This window comes from Podarcis erhardii, assembly GCF_964252035.2.
Source record: "Podarcis erhardii genome assembly, chromosome: 3".
Classification (NCBI taxonomy): domain Eukaryota; kingdom Metazoa; phylum Chordata; class Lepidosauria; order Squamata; family Lacertidae; genus Podarcis; species Podarcis erhardii.
Window position 1 is genome coordinate 116,539,969 of NC_138507.1, and position 12,219 is coordinate 116,552,187.

At 43.6% G+C, this 12,219-nt stretch overlaps 1 long non-coding RNA gene across 1 annotated transcript; it reads right to left on the reverse strand.

Annotated features, from left to right (window-relative positions):
- Positions 1-1,457: 1,457 nt before the first annotated feature.
- LOC309338023 lies at positions 1,458-3,140 on the reverse strand. The gene is made up of 3 exons (XR_014154581.1): positions 2,962-3,140; positions 1,783-1,909; positions 1,458-1,676 (listed from the first exon to the last, which is right to left on the reverse strand). It is a non-coding gene; the product is annotated as an uncharacterized lncRNA (long non-coding RNA).
- Positions 3,141-12,219: the final 9,079 nt, after the last annotated feature.

The window sequence follows — 12,219 nt, forward strand, 5'->3', positions numbered from 1 at the left end:
TTTTCTTACAGTTCTCTTACTCAGTGCTTGCAGCAAAGATTACTGCTGTCGCTACATGTTCCAATCTTCTTTGCATTACTAGGGCATTCTGCGTAGAAGCACATTCCACCATTGGTGTGGCAGATTTTCTTTGTAGTAATTTGCTCGAGAGGTTCTGTCCAGAACAGTAAATGCTTGAAAAAATGGCCTAAGCTTAACAAGAGGCAGGATAGCCTAGTGTGTGATCTGATTCTTGCTTGTTTAAGAAGTTTGTTTACCAATTACAGAATTCTTAGTTAATCATCTTCCTTTTATAGATAAATTTGTCAACTGAGTTTAAATAAATTTGCACGTTCCCCAAACCCCAGTACATAAATGTCCTTTACTAATTGGACAGCGTCTGAAGGACTTAGAGCAACAGAACAATCTGGCCATTATAAAGAAATTCTGTCCTTGGTATGCCTCCCTCCCCCCCTTCTCAGTTTGATTCCTTGGCACCATATCTGTATAAATTAACTATCCCAAAATACAGACGTGCCTTCTTCACACTGGCCAGATTGGATGTGATGCCCTCTGCCGTACTTGAGGGCAGATACCAAAAGATTCCAACTGAGAAACGACTCTGGCCCCGTGGAGATGGCAATCTGGAAACAGTGGCTCATGTTCTCCTGTCCTGTCCCCTTTTATAAAGATCTGAGGAATGAGATCATCACCCCACCCTTACTTACCATTCCAGGCCGCCCTTCTGAGGCCACATTGTTCTTTCTTTTATCAGATCAAAATGATCAGACAACAGAAAAGGTTGCTAGGTTTATCGAGGGTGCAATGAGATTAAGGGCCACTATCTGAACGATAATCTTGGCCATTTGATTGCCATTTTTACCAATTGCTGTCCTTTTTATTTGTATATATTTTATTTGTATATGTTGCTTGTTTTATGTTGCTATGGCCATTGGCTAATGCAAATAAAGTTTATGTATCTATCTATTTCACCGATAAATGCATTTTTATGGACACTAGATTCCAGTATATCCATTTTTTGTATGTGTTTCTCAGCTGGAAAACTGCAATGCAAAATTCAGAGCAGTGTGAATTTCAAAGGATGGCTGTGTTTTGTTCCACACATTGTTCTGATGAGTGCATATTAGGCAGTTTCACCCCTAAATGAGAACAGAATCCCCCCTACTCCCCCTTGCAACTGAGGAGATGCCAAATAAGCCACTTCATGAGATATGTGCAGATTAGCTTCCTTTCTGTAGGCTGCAAGTCTGAGCTGTCCTTGGCAAAGAAGAGAAGCGTCTTTGCTAGAACAGCCTGTACATATCCCTCCCCCCCCCGTTCATGCGGCCAAAAAGTTATTTATGTTCTGGAGTTCATAGGGACTAGGTGGGCGAAGCAGTCATTTTTACAAAAGGTAACACCTGTTTGTTTTTCAGAGATAGGAAACTTCATTCTCCCTTTATAGAAATCAGCACACACCACTGGTTCACTGCATTGCTTTTATTAGAAGAGGAAAATGCAAGATTTCTGTTAGACAAGAAGGTGTTGTTCCCTTTTGGGAAGGTTGACTAGCTGACAAGCTCAAATGCAGAAGGCCTCTGGGAGTGGCCATGAAGAAAGAGCCCGTGTCACAGGAAAATTGCTTCAGGATTCAGAAACGTCCGAATCTTCTCCTGGGTGGATAATTGATGCCTACCCTAAGGGAACAGGTAAACAGGGTGAAGATATTCTGAGAGGTTAGGATTCCCCCGCTCCCCGCAATATGATAGGATGCTGCTGGTAAAAGGGAGGGAGCCAGCTTACCAAAAGCAGCAGTAGATCTGGGATGGATCTTGAGGGCATGGTCCCCACAACTTTTCCTCCCTGTAACACTCCTTCAGATTTCTGCATACTCCATCTGCACATTTTTGACTCCTGGCCTGGTTTAACCCTGGGGGTGTTTGAAGAAACAAGAGGAACATTGTGATTAAGGGCAGACCTTCCCAGTCTGAAACACTATTCCAATATTTTGTCATGGAATCATAGAGCAGTAGAGTTGAAAGGGGAGACCCAAGGCTCATCTGGTCCATCTAGTTCAGCCTGGAAACCAGGCCTAATAATAATAATAATAATAATAATAATAATAATAATAATAAATTATTATTTGTACCTTGCCCATCTGGCTGGGTTTCCCCAGCCACTCTGGGTGGCTTCCAACAAAGATTAAAAATACATTAGAATGTCACACATTAAAAACTTCCCTGAGCAGGGCTGCCTTCAGATGTCTTCTAAATGTTAGATAGTTGTTTATCTCTTTGACATCTGATGGGGGTGGGCATTCCACAGGGTGGGTACCACTACTAAGAAGGCCCTCTGCCTGGTTCCCTGTAGCTTTGCTTCTTGCAATGAGGGAACTTCCAGAAGGTCCTCGGTGCTGGACCTCAGTGCCTGGGCAGAACGATGGGGGTGGAGATGCTCCTTCAGGTATACTGCGCCGAGGCCGTTATATGAGGAAGAGTTGAGGGAGTTGGGTATGTTTAGCCTGGAGAAGATAAGTCTGAGAAGCAATATGCTGTCCAAATCTCTAAAGGGCTGTCCCATGGGAAATGGAGCAAGCTTGCGTTCTCCTGCCCTGGGTGGTAGGACTCCAACCAACGGCTTCAAGTTACAAGAAAGGAAATTCTGGCTGAGCATTAGGAAGAACTTTCTGATGGTAAGAGCTGTTCCGCAGTGGAACAGACTCCCTCAAAATGTGGTGGACTCCCCTTCAGTGAAGGTTTCTAAACTGAGGTTGGGTGGCCATCTATCAGAGATTCTTTAGCTGTGGCTTCAGCATTGCTGTGGGCTGGACTTAGATGACTCTTGCGGCTCCTTTCCAACTCTATGAATATATTCATCGAACTATGCAATTTAAATAGCAAAGAATTCCCCCCACCCCACAGGGCTGATATTTCTTCCTCTCCCACCTGTAGGCTGAAGGTGGGTGGTCCCCAAATATCTTACCTGGCAATAGAAGGATGATAACAAAAGACAGAAGGAAGGTGGTCTTCATGGCTGAATCTCAGAGCTTCCGGAGCCTCAGTGTTTCCAGAAAATGGGGAAGAGAGGGAATGACGAAGGAGGAGTATTGTGGGAGAACGTCAGGTGGCTTTTGCGTATTCTCTGCTGGGAACAGAGCATCAAAATCTGAGCATGTGTGTGTGTGTGGGGGGGGGGGCTGCAACAAAATGTTCCCACTCCTTAAGAAGAGTATTGTTCAGGGCTTCATCCAGGCTAGAACAAGAGAGTTACAGTGTTGCTCAGGCCTTGCTCTTTATGGCGTTTCAGCAATTGGTGTGGGTTGTGTGTGTGTGCAGTGCTGGATTTACGTATAAACTTAACAAGCAATAGCTTAGGGCCCCACTCTCTTGGGGGACCCCAAAAAATTTAAAGGGAAAAAACCTGGATGTACATTTCCAAAATATAAAATAAAAAACAAATAAAATAAATCCTACATAAGCAAAAGTGCTTTGTGTTGTGTAGGCTCCTATGATGTAAATAATGGGACCTGCCTATTCACCTGCTCTCTAAAATATCACTGATTTGCTCATTTCTATATATAAGGGGCCTACATTCTGCATGGACTGGTAGCATGGCCACATGTACAAATGGCTTTAGATACCTATTAGGTCCATAAATGACCATATAGCATATATTTGACAGAAAAAACAGCAACAATTTGTTGTTGACAAAGGACAGCTGGACATATATAGGGCCCCATTACCTTCAGTAGCTTTGGGCCTCATCCAACCTAAATCTGGCGGTGGGTGGGTGGGTGGGTGGAGAAAGAAAGAGGTCAGTTACAATGGACTCTTCCCTCCCCAATCCACTGAGTTTTTATTTTGTTGCAATAGAGGGCTCAGGTTTGGGACTGGCTTCTAGGAGGGTGGTGGTTGTGGCTCTGGAGAATGGGAAATTTGGGGAGAGTGGAGAGGGGAAGCTGTGTACTGTCTAGTGTTTTAAGCCTTAGGGAACGGGGGCAGTCACGGAGCCTTGACACACAATCACTACTTGCTGCACGGAGGAAAAGGCGTGGGGCAGTCTAATCCAGGGGAGGGTTTTCAAATGTGCATCGAGTAACGACACTTGTGGATTTCGTGATCTGGAATTAAGGTAAAAAGATAAAGGTAAGGGACCCCTGGATGGTTAAGTCCAGTCAAAGGTGACTATGGGGTGTGGCTCTCATCTTGCTTTTAGGCTGAAGTAGGCGGTGTTTGCCCACAGACAGATTTCCGGGTCATGTGGTCAGCAGGACTAAACTGCTTCTGGTGCAATGGAACACCGTGACAGAAGCCAGAGCGCATGAAAATGCCATTTACTGTCCCGCTGCAGCAGTACCTATTTATCTACTTGAACTGGTGTCATTTCGAACTGCTAGGATGGCAGGAGCTGGGACAGAGCAACCTGAGCTCACCCAGTCACGGGGATTCGAACCACCCACGAGTCTAAGTGGTTTAGACCACAGCATGTTGAGAACAAGTATGAAGATTCTGGACTGAGAAAAATGGCACCTAATGAATATGCCACCTGCTTGTTTGTGGGGCCCTGAAAGAAAGTGATCTCACTGAATGATAACTTCACATGTGCCAGAACGTTGCATTTTTATGGTTTTAACTGTTGGAAGAATTACGGCTAAAACTGGATGGTTGGGTGGAGTGGAAGAGAGGGCAGGGGAAATACCTCCACTCAGTTGAACTGAGTTGGCATCTATCTGTCTCGGAAGACAATGGAGGAGTGTGCCTTTGTGAGTGAGGTCAGGCTGATGGATAGTTGCAGCACCTGCTGTGGTTGTGGAGACTGATGCAGAAGAGACATGTTTTGTTGCAGCTGGGGCAGATGAAGGTGTCTAGTTGTGCAGCACCACGGCTTTTCTCCTCTTTGCACTGGAACCCCCTGGGATCTTCTACCGCTTAGCAGAGGTTTGGGGGCTGGTGGGTGTGGTGTTCGTACAGAGCCCCTGGTTGTTTCACAGACTATTGACCCACACACCACTACAGTGGTACCTCGGGTTAAGTACTTAATTCATTCCGGAGGTCCGCTCTTAACCTGAAACTATTCTTAACCTGAAGCACTGCTTTAGCTAATGGGGCCTCCCACTGCTGCTTCACCGCCAGCACGTGATTTCTCTTCTCACCCTGAAGCAAAGTTCTTAACCCGAGGTACTATTCCTGGGTTACCGGAGTGTGTAACCTGAAGCATATGTAACCTGAAGCGTCTGTAACCCAAGGTACCACTGTAATCCGCTGCCACCAGCCAGGTTCTCCCCGGTAAAACACTTAGTCTCAGTCGGGTTCTCAAGTTAACAATGAAGATTGTAGTTTATTGCAAGCACAAATAAACTTTAAATGCATTTGAAATGTTGTTACCCTTTCTCCTCTTAGTGTTATTTTATCCTCTCTCTAACTCACTCTTAACTCCTCTATCTCCCCTCACACAAGAACCAACTGCACTAACTGTCTCTCTATTCCCAACTGTCTTCCAACTGCTTTCCCAACTGTCTAAACCTCCGACTAAGCCTTTTTAAAAACAGGTAGGCTCCGCCTCTGGCCTTTTCTATTGGTCTACCTATTAACCCTCTCTCTCCCCCTTTGTAACCGTACAATGGTACCTCGGGTTAAGAACTTAATTCGTTCTGGAGGTCCGTTCTTAATCTGAAACTGTTCTTAACCTGAGGTACCACTTTAGCTAATGGGGCCTCCCGCTGCTGCTGCACTGCCACCGCGCAATTTCTGTTCTCATCCTGAAGCAAAGTTCTTAACCCGAGGTACTATTTCTAGGTTAGTGGAGTCTGTAACCTGAAGCGTATGTAACCCGAGGTACCACTGTATTGCTGATGAGCTGAGCCTTCCCAATGTGTCAGTCTAGGTGGGGTGGGAAGAGAGAGCATTCTGTACCTTAAGCAAGAGCTTTGCTACATGCATCCGTTGGAAGGTGTTGAAACCTTGGAGTGACAACTATACCATTGTGTTTCAGTACCCTGAGGTAGAAAACTCCAGTCCATGCTTGGAAAACAAAGAACGGGTTTTGAAACTGCAGAGACCAGAGTTGAGTACATGCAGGCCTGTCCTTTAGCAGAAATCTGTCTAACGAATTTTAGAAAGTCGGTTTTTTCAGTGAAATAAGAAACAATCATGAACCCCTGAAATAGTATTTTGTAAGGCAAAAGCATATGCAATCATTCGGGCTGCCATAGCTGGGTTTTGTCCTTTGAAAACGGTGTCCGGGTGGAAGCAAGGGGTGAGAAGGTGAGAAGGTGACCCCTTGCTTTTTCCTGTTAGACCTATTGCAGTCGTTAAGAGTCGTCAACAGGCTCATCGCAGCTATCTGCCAATCACCCATTCCCACCACCCTTCTGAGTAATACCCCTCCCCACCTTCTCACTATATAGAAAGGTCCGGTGACTTCTGTTTCAGTGTATCTGAAGAAGTGTGCATGCACACGAAAGCTCATACCTAGAACTAACTCAGTTGGTCTTTAAGGTGCTACTGGAAGGAATTTTTTTATTTTATTTTGTTTAGAGAATATGGACACACATAGCACACATAGCCACTAGAGGTCCTGCCTTCTCTGTCAAAAATCTCTCTGCAGAGTTTGTTGCTAATTTTGCAATACATGCAGTTACTCAGCACTCTGTTTTTGGAATGCGGAAGCACCCGTAAGGAAGGCTCTGTGAACTTTGCGCTTGAAGATATCGGATGGGACTGCATTGAGACTATCTAGGTTTTCTCCCCTACATAAATCATGCCTACTATGGGCAAACGTTCAGTGGAATTATTGCATAGTTCTGGCTAGCTTTTGTTAGATAGAGGAGTCTGTTAGACGTGGGTATGAAGCCTTGCTCTTGGGCAAAGATACTCTGGTTTCTCTTCAGATCGTATAAATCTTTCGCCTTTTACTGCAACTTTCAGTGGGTGTTGCCCACATGTTCTCAACTATATCTTCGGGATTGCTTAGGGTTAGTGTACACATCCTGGGCTGACAAAAATTATATTTACAATTAGAGTACAATTCAGATAATGAGAAATATTGTAACAGAATAAAACAATCTGCGAGGGAGTATCTCACCAGTACTTTGACTATTGTTTAATTGGCCCGCAGCATAAAGTCGTATATATATATTTTTTAAAATCAAATCACCCCAAATGGTAAAATAAGATTTTACTGAAGGAAAGGAAGCAGGATGCGAGGAATCCATTGATGTGCGCCCGGGTAATGCCTAGGAATTTTCAGCAGATGTCTTCTTCTTTTCTGGACGCAGTTCAGAAATCCATTGTAACCTTCAGAAATAACAGCAATCTTATTATTTACACCCCACCCATCTGGCTGGGTTGCTCCAGCACAAATAAAAACATAATAAAACATCAAACATTAAAAACTTCCCAGTAGAGGCTGCCTTCACAAAGAGAACCAAGAGATGCTCTCAACTTCTTTGTTTTCGAAGCGAGAGAGAATATATCCATTTTTAAATTTAATTTATGTTACGAGAATTACAAAGTCTAAGATATAAAATAAATGTTCATAAATGTACCAGGCAAACACATACATAAATATATAAACCACATGCCTGTGAAACAGTGCAAGAAAACAGTCCTAAAGGCATTTTGACTCTTTCAGTGACCTCAAATATTCCTCTGCAGTTTGGATGGAAATGGGAAAAGCATCTTCATTGCATCTGTGCTTATAAATCCTTCCTTAAAGGGACATTTGGGTATGAATAGGGTGAGCCCGTGACCTGGACTCGGGAACTACCGTATTTTTCGCTCTATAAGACACACCAGACCACAAGACACACCTAGTTTTTGGAGGAGGAAAACAAGAAAAAAAATTATTCTGAATCTCAGAAGCCAGAACAGCAAGAGGGATCGCTGCGCAGTGAAAGCAGCAATCCCTCTTGCTGTTCTGGCTTCTGGGATAGCTGCACAGTCCGCATTCGCTCCATAAGATGCACACACATTTCCCCTTAATTTTTAGGAGGGAAAAAGTGAGTCTTATAGTGCAAAAAATACGATAAGTATTTATCACCACAAAAGGATGGCCAGGCTGCCCAGGTAAACCCATTAACAAGTTTCCTGCCAGACAGCATTCTGCTATAGACTGCCCCTTCTGTGATGTGTGTATGATGTATTGCGGGTGGTGGTGGTCTAGAGCTACAGGGTGAGCAATTTCAAAAGTCTATATAAGAGCTTGCACACCATGGTTCTGGGTTCTTCCTCGTTCCTGCGTGGGGTGTCTGTGAGAGCACCCTGTTGCAACAGTTTAATAAAGATCAGGTCCACTAGCTGTCTTGCTTCTCAATAGTCTCAGGTTGGCCTCTGTTATTTTCTCCTACCAATAGAGAACTTACATAAGGACTCTATATGAGCTCTTGGGTACCCCATAAGGGAAAAGGAACAGCTTTTGCTTGTAACAATTTATATCCTGTGTCTTCCTCTATGGGTGGATGGAGGGCGCAGTGAAGAGGATAACAGGGACCCCAGACACACCAAGAATTTAAAGCACTATGATGCTATTTCAAACAGTCATGGCTTTCCCCAGAGCATTCTGGGAGCTGTAGTTTCTTCAGGGTGCTGGGAATAGCTAGATGTCTCCTATTCTTCCCCACGGAGCTATGGTTCCTGGAATGGCTTAACAACCAATCCCTGTCCCCAGGGAGCTCTGGGAATTGCAACTCAGTGAGGGGAAGAGGGCTCCCCGAACACCTCTCGGCTCCCTCAACAAACTACAGCTCCCAGAATTATTTGGGGGAAGCCATGACTGTTTCAAATGGTATCCTAGTTCTTTGAATGGATGGCATAAATGTGGCCTTGGGGGGGGGGGAAAGGGGCATGTATTAAATTACAATCTCTTCTGAAATTATCCTTTGGGGAAGGAGGAACTAGAGGATCTGCTTGCATAAAGAGGCTTCCAGGTTGAATCTCCACCATCTCCAGGTAGAAGTCTGGGAATTTCCCTAGCCTGATGCCTTGGGGAGCTGCTGCCAGCCAGTGTGGACAATATTGAGCTAATGGCTCAGTGGCCTGGCTTGTTATAAGGCAGCTTCCTAGCTAGCTGTGTAAGGATTGTGCTAAGTAGGGTTTGCTTTCGCTGGTTTAGGGATAAAGGGTTTGGATGAAACAGGCGTGAGTCAGAGGAAGCATAGTTTGGCAGGCCTGTGTTTTCTGGTACTGTCTAGCCTTGCCCCCAAAGTGCTATGGAAAGATGAATGCTCATAGTTACAAGGTAACTGAGATAATATAATAGTGAGTTCTGCTTGCTTTTTCTTTTTTAAAAATAAAATGCTCTAAATTTTACATAACTGCACATCAGGCAGAACAACAGAAAAAGCAACTGCCAAACCCCTCCATCTAACCCTTTAGAGAATATGGGCACACATAGCACACATAGCCACTAGAGGACCTGCCTTCTCTGTCAAAAATCTCTCTGCAGAGTTTGTGCTAATTTTGCAATACATGCAGTGACTCATTGTTTTCGGAATGCAGAATTACCCATAAGAAAGGCTTTGTTCAGTTTGTGCTTAAAGACATTGGATAGATTTCTGCATCGAGACAATCTAGGTTCTCTTCCCTACATAAATCATGCGTACTATGGGCAAACATCCATTGCAATTATTGCATCGTTTGCCTGGCTTTTGTTAGAAGAGTAAATTAGACGTGACACTGAAGCCTTGTTCTTGGGCATAGCAACTTTCAGTGGCTGTTGCCCACATGCTCTCAACTATATCTTCATGGGAGGAAAAGGCTGAATTTCTCAGAAAACTGGATTTTGCTCCCAACGCTCAGAAAAACACACAGCAGACAGCTACTAGAGGTCCTGCCTTCTCTGTCAAAAATCTCTCTGCAGAGTTTCTGCTAATTTTGCAACATGTACAGTTACTTGGCACTCATTTTTTTGCCACGTGGAAGAACCCGTAAGGAAGGCTCTGTGCACTTTGTGCTTGAAGACATCTGATGGATTTTTGAATGGATTATCTCCCCTGAATAAATAGTGCTGACTGAGGAAACGTTCAATGCAATTATTGCATAGTTCTGCCTGGCTTTTTTTTTAGAGGATTCCATTAGACGTGGCACTGAAGCCTTGTTCTCGGCCGAAACAACTTTCGGTGGGTGTTGCCCACTTGCTTTCAAGCATATCTTTAGGTTAGGACTTCAAAAAGGGGCAGAAAAGGCCGAATTTCTCAGAAAGCTGCATTTTGCTCCCAACACTGCATTCTAAATAGTGGCAGACACGCTGTGAATTTTCCCGTATCAAAGCCCACCTGGATTCTTGGTTAGATGAGTGTTACTCTCATGTCATATATACATAGAAAAATAAAGGAAAAAGAACACAGTTTAGCCAAATGGGTAGAATTTTCTTACAGTTCTCTTACTCAATGTTTGCAGCAAAGATAGAGAGGGTCGATGCATGTTCCAATGACCGTTGCATTATTACGGCATTCCATGTAACCGCACCGTCCACCATTTTTTTGGCAGATTTCCTTTGTAGTAATTTTCTCGAGAAGGGCTGTCAAAAACAATAGATGTTTGAAAAACAGCATAAGCTTAATGAGAGGCAGGATAACCTAGTGGTTGAGCTGATTCTTCCTTTCTTTAAAAAAAGATTGTTCACTAATTACAGAATTCTTAGTTAATCTTCTTCCTTTTACAGATAAATTTGTCAACTGAGTTTCAATAAATTTGCACATTCCCCAAACCCCAGTACATAGATATCCTTTTTGAAGATATTGAAGAATACATAAAATACCTTTGAGTCCTATAAGAAATGCTCCCACTCATTGCTTAGAAGAACAAAACATGGGCAGCTTTGATCCCACAGCACAGACTAAAAATAACCTCAAGAGAAAAATGAGTCGGGCAGGAAGGGCTTATAAGAACATCCAGTTTCACTGATTAAATCTGACTTCATTCATTAAAGCTGGCTTCCTTCCACATATTCACCATCTTAAGACTGTGATCCTAAACACTTTTGCAAAGGAATCAGTTCCTCTGAACACTATAGAATGTTCTTAAAGAAACATGATTTATTATATTATTTTAACTTCACAATGTTTCTTTAGCTCTTGTTTGTAACAAATCTAGCCCCCCAGATTGGCTGGGAGAACTCTTCCAAGGAGAGCTTGGAAGCTGACCAGAGCCTCTTCGGTGAGAAGGTCCATGATGCTTTTACAAAAGGAGCTTGCATTTCTGTAGCAACTACTTACAGAGAAAGCAGTCAAAAATGGACTGTGCAGCAGCAGCAGCTGACAGCAGATCACCGCCTCTCTGCCTAGCCTACCTTTAAACTTTAGCATCACATGGTTCCATATTGATTAAAAAGGCACAGTTCTATAATGCAACAGGCAATCATGTGTTAACAGAGCATTAATATCCAGGATAGAAACACTAGCATTATAATCAGGAAAACTAACATAATATTACAAACGTCTGAATGAACCCCTGGCATAAACATTTGAATATGCAATGCTGCAGAATGCAGCTATTTCTACAAAGTGATTTTCCACAGTACAGTGGTACCTCAGGTTACATGCGCTTCAGGTTACAGACTCTGCTAACTCAGAAATAGTGCTTCAGCTTAAGTATTTTGCTTCAGGATGAGAACAGAAATCATGCTCGACGGTGCGGCAGCAGCAGGAGGCCCCATTAGCTAAAGCGGTGCTTCAGGTTAAGAACAGTTTCAGGTTAAGAACGGACCTCCCGAACGAATTAAGTACTAAACCACTGTACAATGAATTTTCGTATGTTATGTCCACCAATACATGTACAATTTAGCCCAGTATATTCATTCTTGTACACATGACTTGCATTGCTGGAGAATTGCATTTCAAAATTCAGAGGAGTTTGCATTTTGAAGGACGGCTGTGTTTTGATTAGTGTATTGTTTTAGAAAGAGAGAAGTATGTAGATTCACCTTCCAATGCAAAGGGGAATGAGTTCCTCCCACCTCCGTATTGAAAGAGAATGCTTACATTTTGGGACTGCCCTCCCCACACCTGACCCCTCCATAGATTTTGGGACATAGGAAGGTGTCTTATTCCAAATCACACTGTTTGTCCACATTCTCTCTGATACGGGCTAAGGTTTGAGTCTTTCTACATCATTTACGGGTGGCGCTGTGGTTTAGGGCATGCTGATCTCAAGGTCAGCAGTTCAAATCCCTGCAACAGGGTGATCTCCCGTTGCTCGGTCCCTGCTCCTGCCAACCTAGCAGTTCAAAAGCACGTCAAGT